The sequence below is a fragment of the Vulpes vulpes genome, chromosome 3 (assembly GCF_048418805.1).
Source record: "Vulpes vulpes isolate BD-2025 chromosome 3, VulVul3, whole genome shotgun sequence".
In the NCBI taxonomy this organism is placed as follows: domain Eukaryota; kingdom Metazoa; phylum Chordata; class Mammalia; order Carnivora; family Canidae; genus Vulpes; species Vulpes vulpes.
Genome location: NC_132782.1, coordinates 14040727 through 14057023, shown reverse-complemented (window position 1 = coordinate 14057023; position 16297 = coordinate 14040727). Strand labels below are relative to the sequence as shown.

General features: G+C 36.4%; 1 protein-coding gene across 7 annotated transcripts in view; it reads left to right on the top strand.

Annotated features, from left to right (window-relative positions):
• Positions 1–16297, top strand: part of STK39 (serine/threonine kinase 39) — a 437393-nt gene that overhangs the window by 101399 nt on the left and 319697 nt on the right. For 5 of the 7 annotated variants that reach the window (XM_072751854.1, XM_072751855.1, XM_072751850.1 and 2 more), the window contains one exon: positions 15417–15573. The exons of the other annotated variants lie outside the window; for them this stretch is intronic. The gene's annotated coding sequence lies outside the window, so the exon portion shown is untranslated. The remainder of the gene's footprint in view (positions 1–15416; positions 15574–16297) is intronic. 7 annotated transcript variants of the gene reach the window in all.

Genomic DNA, 16297 nt, shown 5'->3' with positions numbered 1-16297 from the left:
CTGTAATTCTTTTTTTAGCTTTGTTCTAAAAGCTTACAAAAGTAAGCATTATTGTGTTAGCTATAGTTACTTATTCATGCAACAACCCAAAAACAATTTTGTGTATTGTGGAGAATGACTGGCAAGTAAACTCAAAACTAAAATAAAGATGGGTGGGCAGCCCCGGTGGCCCAGCGGTTTAGCGCCTGCCTTCAGCCCAGGGCATAATCCTGGAGACCCAGGATCGAGTCCCACGTCGGGCTCCCTGCATGGAGCCTACTTCTCCCTCTGCCTGTGTCTCTGCCTCTCTTTCTCTCTGTCTCTCTCATGAATAAATACATAAAATCTTTAAAAAAAATAAAATAAAATAAAGATGGGTTATGAAAACTTTCACACTAGAGTTGGCCAGTGGGCTATGCTGAGTTGCTAAATGAGCAGACTAACAAACTTGGGCATTAAAAAAATGAGTAAGAAAAAAAAAAAGTTCAGCTTCAATGAATTTATCCAGAACATTGTAATATGAAAATCCAAGGGAAAAATCTATTTTAATTCCTCTTTAATGTAAATTGTGTAGAAGCTGGCTTAATTTGGTTTTTATTTCTGATCATATGTGTTGAAAAAGGGACACCAGTTTTGGGTTTTTTTTTTTCTCAAGTGCTTAGAGGCTCTAAAAGCGACAGCTTTAATAAGTGTCAGTGTCCTGAGGAGATGTGTTCGTACCATCAAGTCAGGCCATAGTAGTCAGGCAATAGTGCATTTCAGGTCAGATATAATCCATACATGTCGCCAGCCATGCCAACCAGGGACTCAGATGGTGGGAAATCCCTGAGGAAGTATTGCTGACTGTCTTACATGTGCCCTTGGGTTTCAGGCCCCTATAGAGATGCTTCAGGTATTACTGGCAAATCTACGTCTATAGTGTCTCTGCTATTGCTAAAATTCATAGATTTTCCTGATCTACCATAACTTGGCATTTGGGAGATTTTATCCTCCAAAGTGGCGTTTCTTTCTGGTTTAGTTGTGCATGAATCCAACATGCCCTAGGTGGAGTGGGGCCACAGAAAATACTTCCTTCTTTTTTGAAGAAGGTGTGACTATTCCCAGGTTGCCCCTTCCCCAAACTTGAATCTCTATCATTGCCAGGGGCACCTTCTTTTTCTCTTCTTTTAGCTACTACTTTCTGCCTCTGTCAGTAGATGACCAAATAAGATGAGCAAGTCTCTTCTGGGAGCTTTTAACACACACAATTCAATCATTAAGATTTTATGTGCCGAAAGAAAGATTTGTCTCCTACGAAGAGTTCAAAAAGGAATGACCTTCCAAATCTCTGAACCTCCAACCCTATAAGAAAAGATGAAATTTCTTTCAGTGAACCGACCCAGAATATTATTTCCATTTAAATAGACATGAACAATGTCGATTGTGGTGCTAATAAAGAAACCCCCAATTTTTTCAATCTAAGTAACACTGCTGATGTGAATGACCACTTTTCTCCTAACAGTTTCTGGCCTCAGTTACAGGATGTTTATGATATGAGTCTTATACAATGAATGCAGGCAACACTCCAGTTGATTTAATCTGACAAGAGCTTCCTTAGGTATGAGTATAAGTTTGGGCTTTGAGCCCAGTCAAAAGGGATTGTAAATTTAAATGATTACATCATCCAGTGAAGTCTGCTTTTTGGCCAGGACAGAGGCACCTTCTCCAAAATTTATTCAGAATACATTTGAATCATTCTAGTTATGTGACCATGGAAAAATTATTTAATCTCTCTGTAGCTCTGTTTCTTCATCTGTAGGGTGAGTAATTATAACACTTAACTTGTAGGTTTCTTTTTTTTTTTTAATAAAGATTTATTTATTTATAATAGACACAGAGAGAGAGAGGCAGAGACACACAGTAGGAGGAAGAAGCAGGCTCCATGCCGGGAGCCCGACGCAGGACTCAATGCCGGGACTCCAGGATCGCGCCCTGGGCCAAAGGCAGGCACCAAACTGTTGAGCCACCCAGGGATCCCCAACTTGTAGGTTTCTTAAACACATTAATGTATGTAAAGCATTTAGATTACCTGGCACATTATAAATCTATATAAGTATTAGCTATTATTCATATTAACATTATTATTGGATTGAGAGGGAAGCTGCAAAGACTATTCTGAACCTATGTAACTACTTAACAATTTTCCCTTAGAGAATATTTTAAGACATATTTTATATACTTCGATATTTTCTAAATAATTATCTTAAATCAAATATGAACCCCTCTGCAAATAATTTCTTTTTAGAAGAAAAATAATTTGCAAATTAATGGCTTATTTTTGGAGACTGAAGGTAAAGATAAAAATGGAAGAGTTGTACACTGACAAATCTTGACTGAACTCATAATTACCACTTGGGTCTTAATGTTTTGTTTTTCATTGACCTGAATAAATACCTTGGAGATTTCTTACAATGGTCTCACTGGCTAGGAAGACAGATCAGAGATAAGGGAGGCTGAGGCAGTTAGAATTTGTGGCACACAAAGTGAAAGAATGGAAATTACACAGAATAAGAAATCCAGAAATCTTCATCAGAGTCCCTTAACTCTTCGAATAAATAATAATCTATATATGCATAGGGGGACACTCAATGAGGGCAGGCAAAGACAACTACCAGGGAACTATAAACTGAAAAGCCCCTACAGCTTCCACAGAACTAGAAGACATTGAAGCTTTGTACTTGAACCATAGTAGAAACATTCTTGAACAACTGAACATTTAGTAAGAGCTCTAGGAAGGTTCTTCTATAGATTAGAGCTAAATTACCACTATAATATAGGTTACGCTACAAATGCCCTATCAAAGCTTTAAAACAAGCCTCAAAAAGATCCAGGAGAACTTCAATAGATTAACTGCTCACAAGTATAAAACCCAAACCTCTTCAGAGAAAGGTAACAAAATCCATACACTCAATAAGGCAACATTCACAATAGAAGGCATACAATAAAAATTTACTGGAACTGCAAGGAAACAGGACAATGTGACCTATAACTAGGAGAAAATCAGTCAATAGGAGCAGGCCTAGAAATGACAGAGACAATTAAATTAACAGATAAGAACTGTGAATCATCTATAATGAATATAATTAAGAATTTAAGGAAGACATGTTCACAATGAAGAAAGAAATGAACACTATAAAAAATACCCAAGTAAAACTTCAAGAGCTGAAAATTAAGTTTTGAAATGAAAAATTCACTGGACTTAATATATTAGACACTGCACAGGAAAAGAATAAGTGAACTTACAGACCAAGCAATGGAAACTATCAAAATTGAGGTAGAGATAAAAAAGGGATAAAAAGTAAACAAATTTCAGATATGTTAGGCTCAGTGAAAGAAGCCAGACACAAAAGAACACATATTGTATGATTCCATTTATTTTAAATGTCAAAAAAAGACAAATCATATAGATAGAGAGTAGATTAATGGTTGCTTGGTGCTAAGGGTAGGAACAGGGAGTAACTGTAAATAGGCACAGAGTTCTTTTTTGGATGTTGGAAATGTTCTAAAATTAAATCATGGTAATGGTATATATCTTTGTAAATCTACAAAATCATATGATTGAATTATATACTTAAATGAATTTTATGATATGTACATTAGAACACAAGCTGTTTTTTAAAAATCAACAACAAAGCATAAATTGCCCAAGCAACAATATCTAGTACTTTAACATATGCATAATTACTCAGAAAAGAGAAGAGTCAAAAAATGTTTTTTATACTTTAAAAATTAAAAAAAAAAAAAAACATTTAATGCATACAACAAATGAGTTTGGAGATAATTTACATCCATGAAACCATCCCCATAATCTTTGCCGTAAACATATCTATTACTTCCAAGAGAAAAAAATCTTTTAAACATAACTGAAATTTTTAAGATTTAATTAAAAATATTAACCCAGTAATCTAAAGAGCTCAACATATTCCAAGATGGGAAACCAAGACGTGGCACATCATGATAAAATTGTTTAAAAAAACTATTATGAAGAAAAATTCTTAAAAATAGCTAAAGAAATAAAGACATGTTACGTACAGGGGTATGAAGTTAGAAATATAACTGACTTTTCATAAGAAAGAATGCAAGCCAGAAGATAATAGAAAACCATTTTTAAAATGCCAAAAGAAAATTAAGTCTGTCAAACTAGAAATTTATATCTAGTCAAAAGATCTCTCAAATAAAAGTAAAGTAAAGATGTCCTCAGACAAACAAATCTGGAATAAGTTTTGGTCAACAAACTTATCTACAAAAAATAATGATCAAAGAAGTTCTTCAATCCAGGAATGCCTGGGTGGCTGAGTGGTTGAGTGTCTGCCTCAGGTCATGACCCTGGGGTACTGGGGTCGAGTACCACATTGTGCTTCCTGTGGGGTGCCTGCTTCTCCCTCTGCCTATGTCTCTGCCTCTCTGTCAGCATCTCTCATGAATAAATAAATAAAATCTTTTTAAAAAAAATGTTTTCAGGCTAAAGAAAAATAATACTAAGTAAAAATTCAAACACAAAATAATAAAAAATGTCATAAATAATTAATATATGGGGCAATATAAGACACATTTTACTATTTCTAAATTGTGTAAAAAATGATTGATTTTCTGAACCCAAACAATAACAACTTCTGTGATTAATCACATTTTTAGAAATAAAATTTCTAAAAGAAATTAATAAGAAGAAAAAGGATGGGGAGGGGAAATGAGAAATATACTTTTGCAAATTGGGTTCCTATAATATGCATGAAATAATATAATAGTAGGTAATGATAGGCTATGATAAGTTAAATATGGATAGTGTAAGCCTTAGAGTAATCAGTGGAAAAAAATAGAATGTGGAGGTAGAGATAACAATCTAACAGAGAAGACTGAATAGAATTCTAAGATAACCTATAACAAGGCATAGAATTAGGGGGGGGAAAGAAACAAATTAAAATGGGAGAGAGACAAAACAAGAAACATGGTATTATTAAACCAGTGGTGTGCTGGAGCTGATTGAAGCCACTTCATGAGTGTGAATGATGTATACCTTTCCCAATTTTCCATCTAGTGATAACATGTTGGTAGTTTCAAACCAACACTGGTGGAAATATTTACATAATGGAAATCAGCGAAAGCTGAAACTTGTAATTTTATCCTCATACCATCCATAAAATATAACTTAAAATTTATTACAGACCTAGTATCACCCAACTCTAAAAAGGAATAAAGTACCAATACATGTTACAACATGAATGAACTTTGAAAACCTGCTAAATGATAGAACCAGTCAAGCTAGGCCACATTTTGTATGATTCTATTTATAGGAATTTTCCAGAATAGACAAATCTATAAAGACAGAAAGTAAATTAGTGGTTGCCAAGAGCCAGGTGGAAAGAATAGTGATTGCTAATGGGTACAGGGTTTCTTTTTGGGGTTGCAAAAATATTCTAAACCTAAATGGTGATGCTAGTTGCACAATATTTAAAAACAACTTGTACACTTTAAAGGAGTTAATTTCACAGTGTGTAAATTATAGCTCAATAAAGCTGTTTTTAAAAAATAATGAAAAAACATATTATGTAAACTCTAATCTTAAGCAAGATGAAGTAGCTTTATTAATATTGGACAAAGTGATTGTAGTACAAGAAATATTGCCAAAAATATATTTTACATGAAGAATAAAAGATCAATTTCTCTAAAAGACAAACAATCCTAAATATGTATGTACCTTATAACAGAGCTCCATAATCCATACAGCTCAGTGACAGAACTGAAATGAGAAATAGACAAATTTGAATTACAATTGGCAATGTCAGCTTTCCTCTCTTAGTAATATATAAGGAAGTAGACAGAAAATCATTAAAAGTAGAAATGACTTTACCACACTATCAAACAATTTGATCCCATTGATATTTATAGAACACTCTACCTAACAAATATACATTCTTTTGAAATGTGTATGGAACATTTATCAACATAAGTTATATGCTAGGACATAGAACACATTTCAATAAATTTATAGGATTGGGAGCTTGGGTGGCTCAGTCAGTTAAGCATCTGCCTTTGGCCCAGGGCGTGATCCTGGGATCGGGGATCAAGTCCTGCATCGGGCTGGGCTCCCTGCATGGAGCCTGCTTCTCCCTCTGCCTGTGTCTCTACCTCTCTCTCTGTGTCTCTCATGAATAAATAAATACATCTTAAAAAAAAAAAAAGAAAGAAAGAAACCACCCTCAGGCCCTTACAGACTCCTAACCAATTGAGCCATCCAGGCACCCCAGAACACCTGTCTTAAAGAGGTTTCTCCTTTTGTCTTGACCAATTTGAACAAAATAAATGATGACAATAATGGACCAAAATCCATAAAATAAAATAAATATATTAATTTATACTGATCTACATGACTAATATACATGTACATATTACATACGTTGAAATATATCTATATATTATATATATATAGCATTCTATGTATATAAACAAATAAATGAGTGACAAAGGATAGCTTTTTGTGTTGCAGAATCCAAGATGCGCTGTTCAATATAGAAGGCATAATAGAAATAGAAAATCACTGTCGGGGCACCTGGGTGGCTCAGTCTGCTGAGCATCTGACTCTTGATTTCTGCTGGGGTCGTGATCTCAGGGTCATGGGATCAGCCCTGGGTCAAGTTCTGTGCCCAGCGTGGAGTCTGCTTGTTTCTCTCCCTCTGCTTCCCTCCCCTCTCCCTCACTCAGACACTCACTGCTCAAGCTCTCTCCCCCTTTCTTTCAAATACAAATATAAGTAAATAAAATCTTTTTTAAAAAGAAAGAAAGGGGGATCCCTGGGTGGTTCAGGGGTTTGGCACCTGCCTTCAGCCCAGGGCGTGATCCTGGAGACCCAGGATTGAGTCCCACGTCCGGCTCCCTGCATGGGGCCTGCTTCTCCCTCTGCCTGTGTCTCTGCCTCTCTCTCCCTCTTTGTGTCTTTCATGAATAAATAAATGAAATCTTAAAAAAATAATATAAATAAATAAATAGAAAGAAAGAAAGAAAGAAAGAAAGAAAGAAAGAAAGAAAGAAAGAAAGAAAAAGAAAGAAAGAAAATCACTATTTGGTAACCAACCTTGACAGTAGTAATTGTTTCAGCCAAGAATCATCAATGGATGATGAAATTAGTGGACAAAAGAATGTTGAAAAACCGGTTATTTGTGAAGTCTCTGAGTATCTCCCCTCTGAGATGCAGATTAATTACCTGGGAGAAAATAGCAACTTTATAGGGCAGGAACGGAGCAATCCTTCCATCACCAGTAATAGGACAAAGTAGCACCATGTTCCTGCTGCAGTGCTGACTAAGGCATAATATCCCCTCCTTCACATTCTTCCCAAAATGTATGACCTGATCCAATCATGAAGAAACATCAGAACCCAAACTGAGGGACACTGTAAAAAATTGCTCATCAATACTCTCCAAAAATGTCAGACAATGAAAAAGACTACAGGATGGTTAGAAAGTAAAGGAAACTGAAGAGATACAATTCATGCAAAATATGATTATATATCAAATCCTGAACCCCCCAAAATGACAATAGTGGAACAATGAGAGAATTTTAAGAAGATCTGTAAATTGGATATCATGGTATCAATAGTTTTTTTTTTTTTAATTCGGGTAAGTGTACTCTATAGTTATATAAGAGAATGCCCTGGTTTTAAGGAAATATATATTTTAGTATTTAGAGGTCATGAAAATGCAGTCACTTTAGGCCACCATATTAAGACTAAAGGAGAAAAATTATATGTTTATATTAACTTATGAAGAAAAGTACTTGATAAAATTAAGTATGAAACTATGATAAGACAACAACAAAACTTTCAAACTTATGGCAAACCAGAATAAAACTTCTTCCTCAAGAAGTTTTATTTACCTTTACCTTGACTAAAGGTATCTATGAAAACTCTATAGTTGCTATGTTTATTGGTGAAATACAAAATATTCCCCCCCGAGGATTAGGAACAAGACTAAGACATCAGTCCACTCATTCCTAGTCAACATTGTACTGAAGGCAAGAGAAAAATAAAGGACATACAGTTAAAAGGAAGAAGTAAGGCTGCCTTTATCACAGACAACATGATCGTATATACAAAACCCCTAAATAATATGCCAGTAAACTGCTAGAGCTAATAAATGAATTTAGCATTGTTGCAAGACAAAGATCAATGTGTGCAAATCAACTATATTTCTATATACTAGCAACTAAAAATTTAAAAATGAAATTAAAAAATATCATTTACAATAGGACCAAAAACTTGAAATACTTAGGATCAAAAACTTGAAATACTTGGGATACACTTAATAGGAATATGCAGTGTCTCTGTACTAAAAGCTCTAAGTTACTGACAAGAGAAATTAAGGAAGACTAAAGAAAATAGAAACCTGTGTTTATGGATTGGAGGGACTGGTGTTATTAAGATGTCAATTCTCTTCAATTAACAAGCTGATGCTAATATCTATATGGAAATTAAAAGTACGTATACTAGTCAATATTTGTTTTAAGAACTGACAGAGAACTTTCAGTACCTGATTTTAAGATTTATAAAAAGCTGCAGTAATCAAAGTGTGGTATTGGTGTAAGAATAGACATAATTCAATCCACACATATGTGTCAAATGATTTTTGACAAGGTTGCATTGTACACCTTCCTGGTCAATGACTTCTCACTGCCCTGGCAGCCACTGATCTGATTCCTATCACTATGAATGAGATGTGCCTGTTTTAGAACTGCTTGTAAATGGAATCAAAGCACAAGGGTTTTATAACTGAAAAGTTAAGGGGATAGTTATGAATTCGGGCAGTGTTCAAATAATTTAATCAGGAATCAGTCTATTCCTTGGCTCTACCTTCTTCTAACTGACGTTATTCACAGCATATTTTCTTTAAATGGTGGCAAATATGGCCATCAGAAGCTCCAGTACTATGTTCTGTTACACAAACTCAGCAGAAATACTTCCTTCTCTTTTTTTTTTTGTAATTGCTACAGAAGTCTAATTCTTCTTGTATTTACCTGGAAAACATGCTTATCCCTGAACTGTGGCCAAGAACATGAGATGTGCTGCTTTGCTCAGCCAGGGCACCTGCCTATCTGGATCCTAGAGGGGGTGACTCCAGCCTCATGGGACCCCATGGACTGGCAGAAAGGAGTAATGGTTTCCCCCAGGTAATCTCTCAGGATCCAAATGTCCACTGCAGGTTGACAAGCCAAGCATCCTAGATTCTAGTCCAGCATCCATTAGACCACAATACAGTAATTCAGTACTTGAGACAATGCATAGTATCCCAGCGGGCCATTTGGTCGTATTTAGCCAAGATGTGATAACCGACATCCTATGGCCCTTCTTCCAAATAAAGTCAGGACGGTGGGGCTTGGGCCCTGTGGATTAGGGTTACCAGTGGCAGAGCTGATTATGTAAGACAGTGTCATCACTGTGAGGACCAGGAAGCAAAGTAGTAGCATCTCTTGCATCATTTTATAAAAATTGAATTTACAAAACTAAGCAAAGCATAAACGAACTTATTAGAGGGAAGAGAGGGACACCTGGGTGGCTGAGCGGTTGAGCTTCTGCCTTTGGGATCCCCGGGTACTGGATTGAGTCCCGCATTGGGCTCCTTGCAGGGAGTCTGCTTCTCCCTCTGCCTATGTCTCTGCCTCTCTCTTTGTGTCTCTCATGAATAAATAAATAAAATCTTTAAAAAAATAGAGGGATGAGAGACAATTCCTAGACATTTGCTGTTGTTCCAACTGAATAAGAACAATAACTATGAAAAGGAAAAGAATAAGAAAACTGGGAGACTGGAGAACTACATAGAATGGTTTCTTACTCAACATGTCATTGACAATGTTGGCAAGCAGTCGTTTTCAGCTGTCAAAAATGTAAGTAGAACAGCTCACTTAGAAAAGGGGAAGGCAATATTAGGATGTCTCACCTGTCAATCAATGCTGACTTGATTACTTGTAGAGGAATGTTGGAAGAAAGCTTTTCAAGTAGAAAAATATATTTATATTTGTAATAAAATTTAAAAACCCAGACTTTAAGAATATTCTACTTTTATATTTTCATGGAAATGTAAAGGATACTACATTTTGGGCTTTTAAAGAAAACCTGTATTTTATCATGGAAATGTAAAGTCTGTCACTAAATGAGTAACTTTCCACTAAAGAGTGCTCTGAGTAATATCAGCTTTACACTTAGTAAACACAGATATCAGCACCCTTATCTCAGGCAAGAAATACCAGAGGAAAAACATAGATCATAGAATTGTAAAGTCTACCATAAGCGAATTTAAAGCCAAAGGATTTCACAGAACTGAACCATTTCTGGAATAAGAAAAGAGCAAAAATATTGTAGCTGTTCAAGGAGGGGATAGAGGAAAGCCTCTGAAAGTAAGGTTCGGTAGTTTCGAAACCTGACTGCGAATTCTTGAACGTTCTTCGCATAGAGCGATGTGAGGTTATAGAGTGTGTGTTCCCTCTACTTGAATTGGAGTGAGCTTGTAAGTACTTCAACCAGTAGGAGGTGGGGGTGTGAGGCTGTATAACTTTCAAAGCCAGGGCAGAGGAGCCCTGGAGCTTCTTCTGCCTTGATCACTGGAACACTAGCTCTCAGAGCGGTCATGAAGGAAGGCCAACTGCACTGAGACCATCATGTTGACAAGGCTAATGGTAGGTACCAGTCCATAGTCCCAAGTGCGCCCAGCCCTGCAGCTGTCCCCACCAAGACATTAGTTACAGAAGTGAAGCTGTCTTGGGTCCTCCAGATCACTGTGTGACCTCCACTGACACCATGTGCTACAGAAGAATCACCCAGCCAAACCCTGCCCAATTCGTGACTCACCAAATCATGATATTAAACAGTTTTTGTTTTTAGCCACAAAATTTTGGAGTAATTTGTTACGCCAAAAAAAGAAGAAAAAGAAAAAGAAAAAAAGAACAAAGGGGAAGCCACTCTAGAATAAGTGATATATATTTTTCTTTCTTTTCTTTGTTTTTTGTTTTTTGTTTTTTGTAGTCCCTACACCCATCATGGGGCTCAAACTCATGACCCTGAGATCAAGACTTGAATGCTCTTCAACCAAGTCAACCAGCCTCCCCTAATTACTTTTTTTTTTAAAGAGAAAATATATTTCTTAATAATGATTAAGGACAAATGGTCCAGCAACATATTATAACAATGAACTCATATTGAATGTTCTTTCTTTGTTTTTAGGATGTTTGAGGCCCTAAGGGACAGTCAATAAGAAAAGTAAGTTGAAAGGAAATAGGAGGATAAATGCAATAGAATTTCTTAGTATAACACACAATTAAATGAAACTTATATGCATCAAAAATTCAAGTAATCAAAATGCTCAAACAGCAGATAGTGAGTTTTCTGTATCTTCTTTTCCTTTTTATGAAAAAGAGACAAGTAATAAGTAAACAAGCTGATATTATCATTTTATTGGAAAAAAAATCAAGCAATGTCAGGCCTTATCACTGTGACACAGATTTTTAGAATCCTCATTTTAGGCAAAAGATACCTGAAACTTATTTATGAATAACTGAAGAAGCAACAAAAACCTAAAATTATATCTGTAAAAAAGATGTTTATGTCCTTGAAGATCTGTAAGATTCTGGGGGTCAAAATGAACCAATAATTAGAATAATCTCCAAACTCTCTTAACATAAAACATATTTTTCCTAATTTTTTTGAACTTTAGTTACTCATTTCTCACAGACTATCAGTTTGTTTGTTTTTCAACTCCAATATTACGTCAAATCCACTGAAACCTAATTTTTATTTGTTGAACTTGGCTTCTTAATGTGAAATGCAATACTTTCAGAAACGCACAAGTGAAACCCTCTGATGTCCTTCAATGAAAGCATAACAAGTTAACTAAACACAGGAACACATAGAAGGAAAAACCAAAAGATAGTACTTGTATCTTTTGTTAATCAGAAAATCGAAAACAACAGAACACACAGGATTCACTTATGTTTTGGTTAAGTGTAACACTGTGGATCAAACCAGTTCTATACCACAAACTACCTTACATGCAGAAGAGATGCTATAAATAATTGTAACATTGAAATGACTAATAGTAACATGCACTAAAATCTTGATTAAAAAGAGACCAATATAGGGGCACTTGGGTGCTCAGCTGATTTGAACCTGACTCATGATTTTGCCTTAAGTCCTTATTTCAAGGTCGTGAGATGAAGCCCCGAGTTAGGGGTAAGCCTCCTTAAGATTCTCTCTTTCCCTCTGCCTCTCTCCACTGCTCAGTCTCTCTCTCTCTGTAAAAAAAGAGAGAGAGAGAGAGAGAGAGAGAGAGAGAGAAACCAATGTACAAATACTATAATTCTCATCTCCAAAACAGTAGTAAATTTTACTGATTGAAAGTTAAGGGATGCCTGGCTGGCTTAGTTGGTAGAACATGTGACTCAGGAGTCATGGCGAACCCTGTACTGGGCGTAGAAATCGCTTAAAAATAAAATATTTTTTAAAAAGTTAAGAAAATTATGACCTATCACATTTTATGTTTAGATTAAATCTATTTAGATGGTCATAACCAAAATTTCTTAATTTTTAAAAATTTTTTTTTGCCTTTCAACATGATTTTCTCCAATTCTGATTTAACATTAGGTCTCTAATAGGAATGCTTCCTTAGCAATTTTTCTCATTTAAATTAGTTTATTAGTTTAACTTATTTCTTTATAAGTTTATTCTGTACTCAGTGTCAAAAATTTGGATCTTACCAGCATTTTTAGAAAAGTTCTGGCAAAAACTGGCTGGCCCAGGACCGTGGCAGAAATCCTAAGAATCTTCCTCATTCTTGGCTGGAGTTGATCCAGAGCCAGCCTGAGAAATTGTTCTTTTTGTGCTACCCCCTCATTTTACAAGTACTCTCACCATTTATGATCTTCTCTGGTCACTGCAATGAAGAAGACACACAGAAAGGGAAAGGGAACTCCATCCATCACTCATAATAAATTAGCTTTCAAGTACCTGAGACTGAGAAGTTAGTGTATAGAAATCTGTTTTGTTTTACACAAAGGGTATGTCTTCCTGAACTCTATAAACTGGATTCGAACATTGTTATTTTTCACAGACAACACACTCAAAATTTTGTAAACACTTCCTTATATACCAAAGTAATATCCTGCTAGGAGGTCTTCTTCACAAAGTCACATTATCTCACCAAGCCAATAATAGGGGGAAAAAAGCAAATAATAGAGAGAGAAATATTTCATCATAGATGCCCTCTAGAGTGAATATTTATTCTTCATAGATAAGATATTCTGACACAAAAGACATTCCGGTAGGAAAGCCTGACATGAAGTGTTGGCAACACTGTTTCATAAACCACCTTATCCGTGTTTCCATGGTACGTGTGTGTCGCTGCACATCCTCTGAATCTCTTAGGGTGGGAAACTTCAATGTCTTAAGCTACTTCACTATTTGGTTTTTAAATTTCCAGTACATGTTTTGTTTTGTTTTGTTTTTTAGCTTTTTTCATGAGTACTGTAGCCATTTGTTTATTAGAAATAGCATTTAATTTAAAGATAGGGAGCACCTGGGTGGCTCAGTAGTTGAGCGTCTGCCTTCGCTCAGGTCATGATCCTGGGGTCCTGGGATCGAGTCCCACATTGGCCTCCTTCCGGGGAGCCTGTTTCTCCCCCTGCCTGTGTCTCTGCCTCTCTCTGTGTGTCTCTCATGAATAAATAAATAAAATCTTAAAAACACACACACAAGAAAAATCCCAAGGTATTTGTCCTTCCCTCTCATACTTGCCCAGAGGTTCTAAGTTATAAAGTGGAAATGGAGTCTTCAACAGTGTAGCCTCAGAGCCCCATGAGAAGGACCAAAGCATCCAAAGATAAACCTAACCTCTGGGTACTGGCTCCTGAGCTGACAATACTTAGACGGCTTTCAGACTGTACCTGAGGACTGCACTGAGATTTCCAAGACTTTTTTTTTGTTCAGAAGCAGGTGACTTTATGAAAACAGACTGGTGATCCAAAATCCAGTGATACAAGAATTAATTACATAGAACCAAATGAACTGATGAGGGCATTTAATGTCTTGTGTTTTTTTTTAATATTGGTATTATTTTTCTATTTTCTGTATATATATTCTTTTATGTATATTCTGTATATATGTATTTACATATATAAATACACATTTATATATTATTTATATATATTTATTTTCTGTATATATATATATTCTCTTCTTTTTGGTTTATCTCTAACCTTCAGTTTAGCTGAATCAGAAAGCATATTCAAAAGAATCAAATACTCTGAGTATTCTTATTTTCTATCTTATATTACATTTCTACAATACAGTTATCTGCATAAGTTCAATAAGAATCTCTCTTCCTTTTATCAGATAAAATTAGACAAATAATTTGTGGCACTAAGGCTATAGGTGGGATGTCATACTTGAGACTAGTTCTTAGGCAGTCAGGTGTAACTGGTTCCCATGAAGGAACAAGGGATGTATTTTGGAATCAAGAATTAAGTCCGGTTCAGGAAGACTGGCTGGTCTTTTCCTATGGCTGTCAGATGTCAGGATCCCAGCCTCGCTGTGCTAAGCAAAGTCACTTCTCAGCAGGCTGGGGACATTGGCAAATTTGGTGATACTTGAGCAAAGAGGAATTCACCCAGACTTAGGTAGTGTAGTTGAAGAAAGTTCCATGAATTTGGTATTATAACCTTGGGATTGAAAAGCAAATAATAGAGGACTTCTACAACTTCTTATAGAAATTTCTGGCAGAAATTCTCTGGCTTCAGGAGTTGCTTAATACTGTATGGCTCTAGGTTTGCCAAGCAAACACAAGGGAGGAGGCTTTTTGGTTCATTAACACCCTTGCTGCTCCTAGCTAAATAATAAGCTCAAAACATAATGAGACCAGGCTTTTTTCTTTAATTGAGAATTATTTTAGAACATAATTGGAAAAAAAAAGAGGAGAGTGTTAATAAAATTATTTAAAAGATGCATATTCAATTTTTAAATGTCTTTGCTGGGATCCTTGGGTGGCTCAGCGGTTAAGCGCAGCCTTCGGCCCAGGGCGAGATCCTGGAGTCCCGGGATCAAGTCCTGTGTCGGGCTCCGGCATGGAGCCTGCTTCTCCCTCTGCCTGTGTCTCTGGCTCTCTCTCTCATGCTCTGTGTCTCTCATGAATACATAAATAAAATCATAAATAAATAAATAAATAAATAAATAAATAAATAAATAAATATCTTTGCTGTTGAAAGGTTTTATTGAAAAATATAAAGGGTATGAAACCATAAAACAAATTAGCTGTAAATTAATACTAGCAGAAAAGCTGTTCAGATTCTCTGTTACGCTCTACAGTAGAATGCTCAGTCCCAGTTTCCCACATTTAATTTCTCACATTTCCTCCTGTCCCCTTCAAGTGGCCCTTTGCTGGCTTTAAGCACCTGTCAAGTGGCAGACCGAGCACAATTGGCTGGAACACCAGGTGACCAACCAACGGAGGCTGCAGTTTGGGTATTTCTCCTACCCCTACTAGAGACAAGGAGCAGTTAGCCTGTTCTAGATACCTGTGTCAAGGTAAGCCTCATTTTAACAAAAGCCCAACATGTTGCTTAAAGAGGATGGTTATGGGGATACCTGGGTGTTTCCATTAGTTAAGCGTCTGCCTTCAGCTCAGGTCATGATCCAGAGTCCTGGGGTGAGCCTTGCATTGGGCTCCCTGCTTAGTGGGGAGTCTGCTTCTGCTTGCCGCTCCCCCTGTTGTGCTTTCTGTCAAATAAATAAATAAAATTTCAAAAAAAAAAAAAAGGGGATGGTTGTTACATTGCTCAGGGAAGAAACTGGAAGGCTGTCATTGGTCATCTTTCACCACATGATGAAGTGAGAAGTCGGCTTGCTGTCCATGTGTCTCACATATAGAAGCCAGATGTACATGGTGGGGGCCTACCAACCTCATTTTGGTTTATTGTCGTGCAACTTTAGTAAGAATGCTTCACTGAAAACAAAAAATCAGAGATAAATGATGAACTGCTCTCCAGAATATGGCTCTCCAGGGGAAATGAGGTAGAGGATGCCTCTAACTATTCTACCCTTATGATAGCCTTCCAATAGCATTTTCAAAACTCAACCCCAGGCTTTGGATGTACTAAGGTGGACCCAGCACCTACCTTGGGGACAGCGGGGTGGGGGGTGCGGGGGGAGAAATTGCAGAGAGCTGAAACACACACCTACACCTATACTCCCCCTCCTACAGGTGAGAACTAGCAGAGGCAGGGTGGTAGATTTTTATTTTATCTTTTTA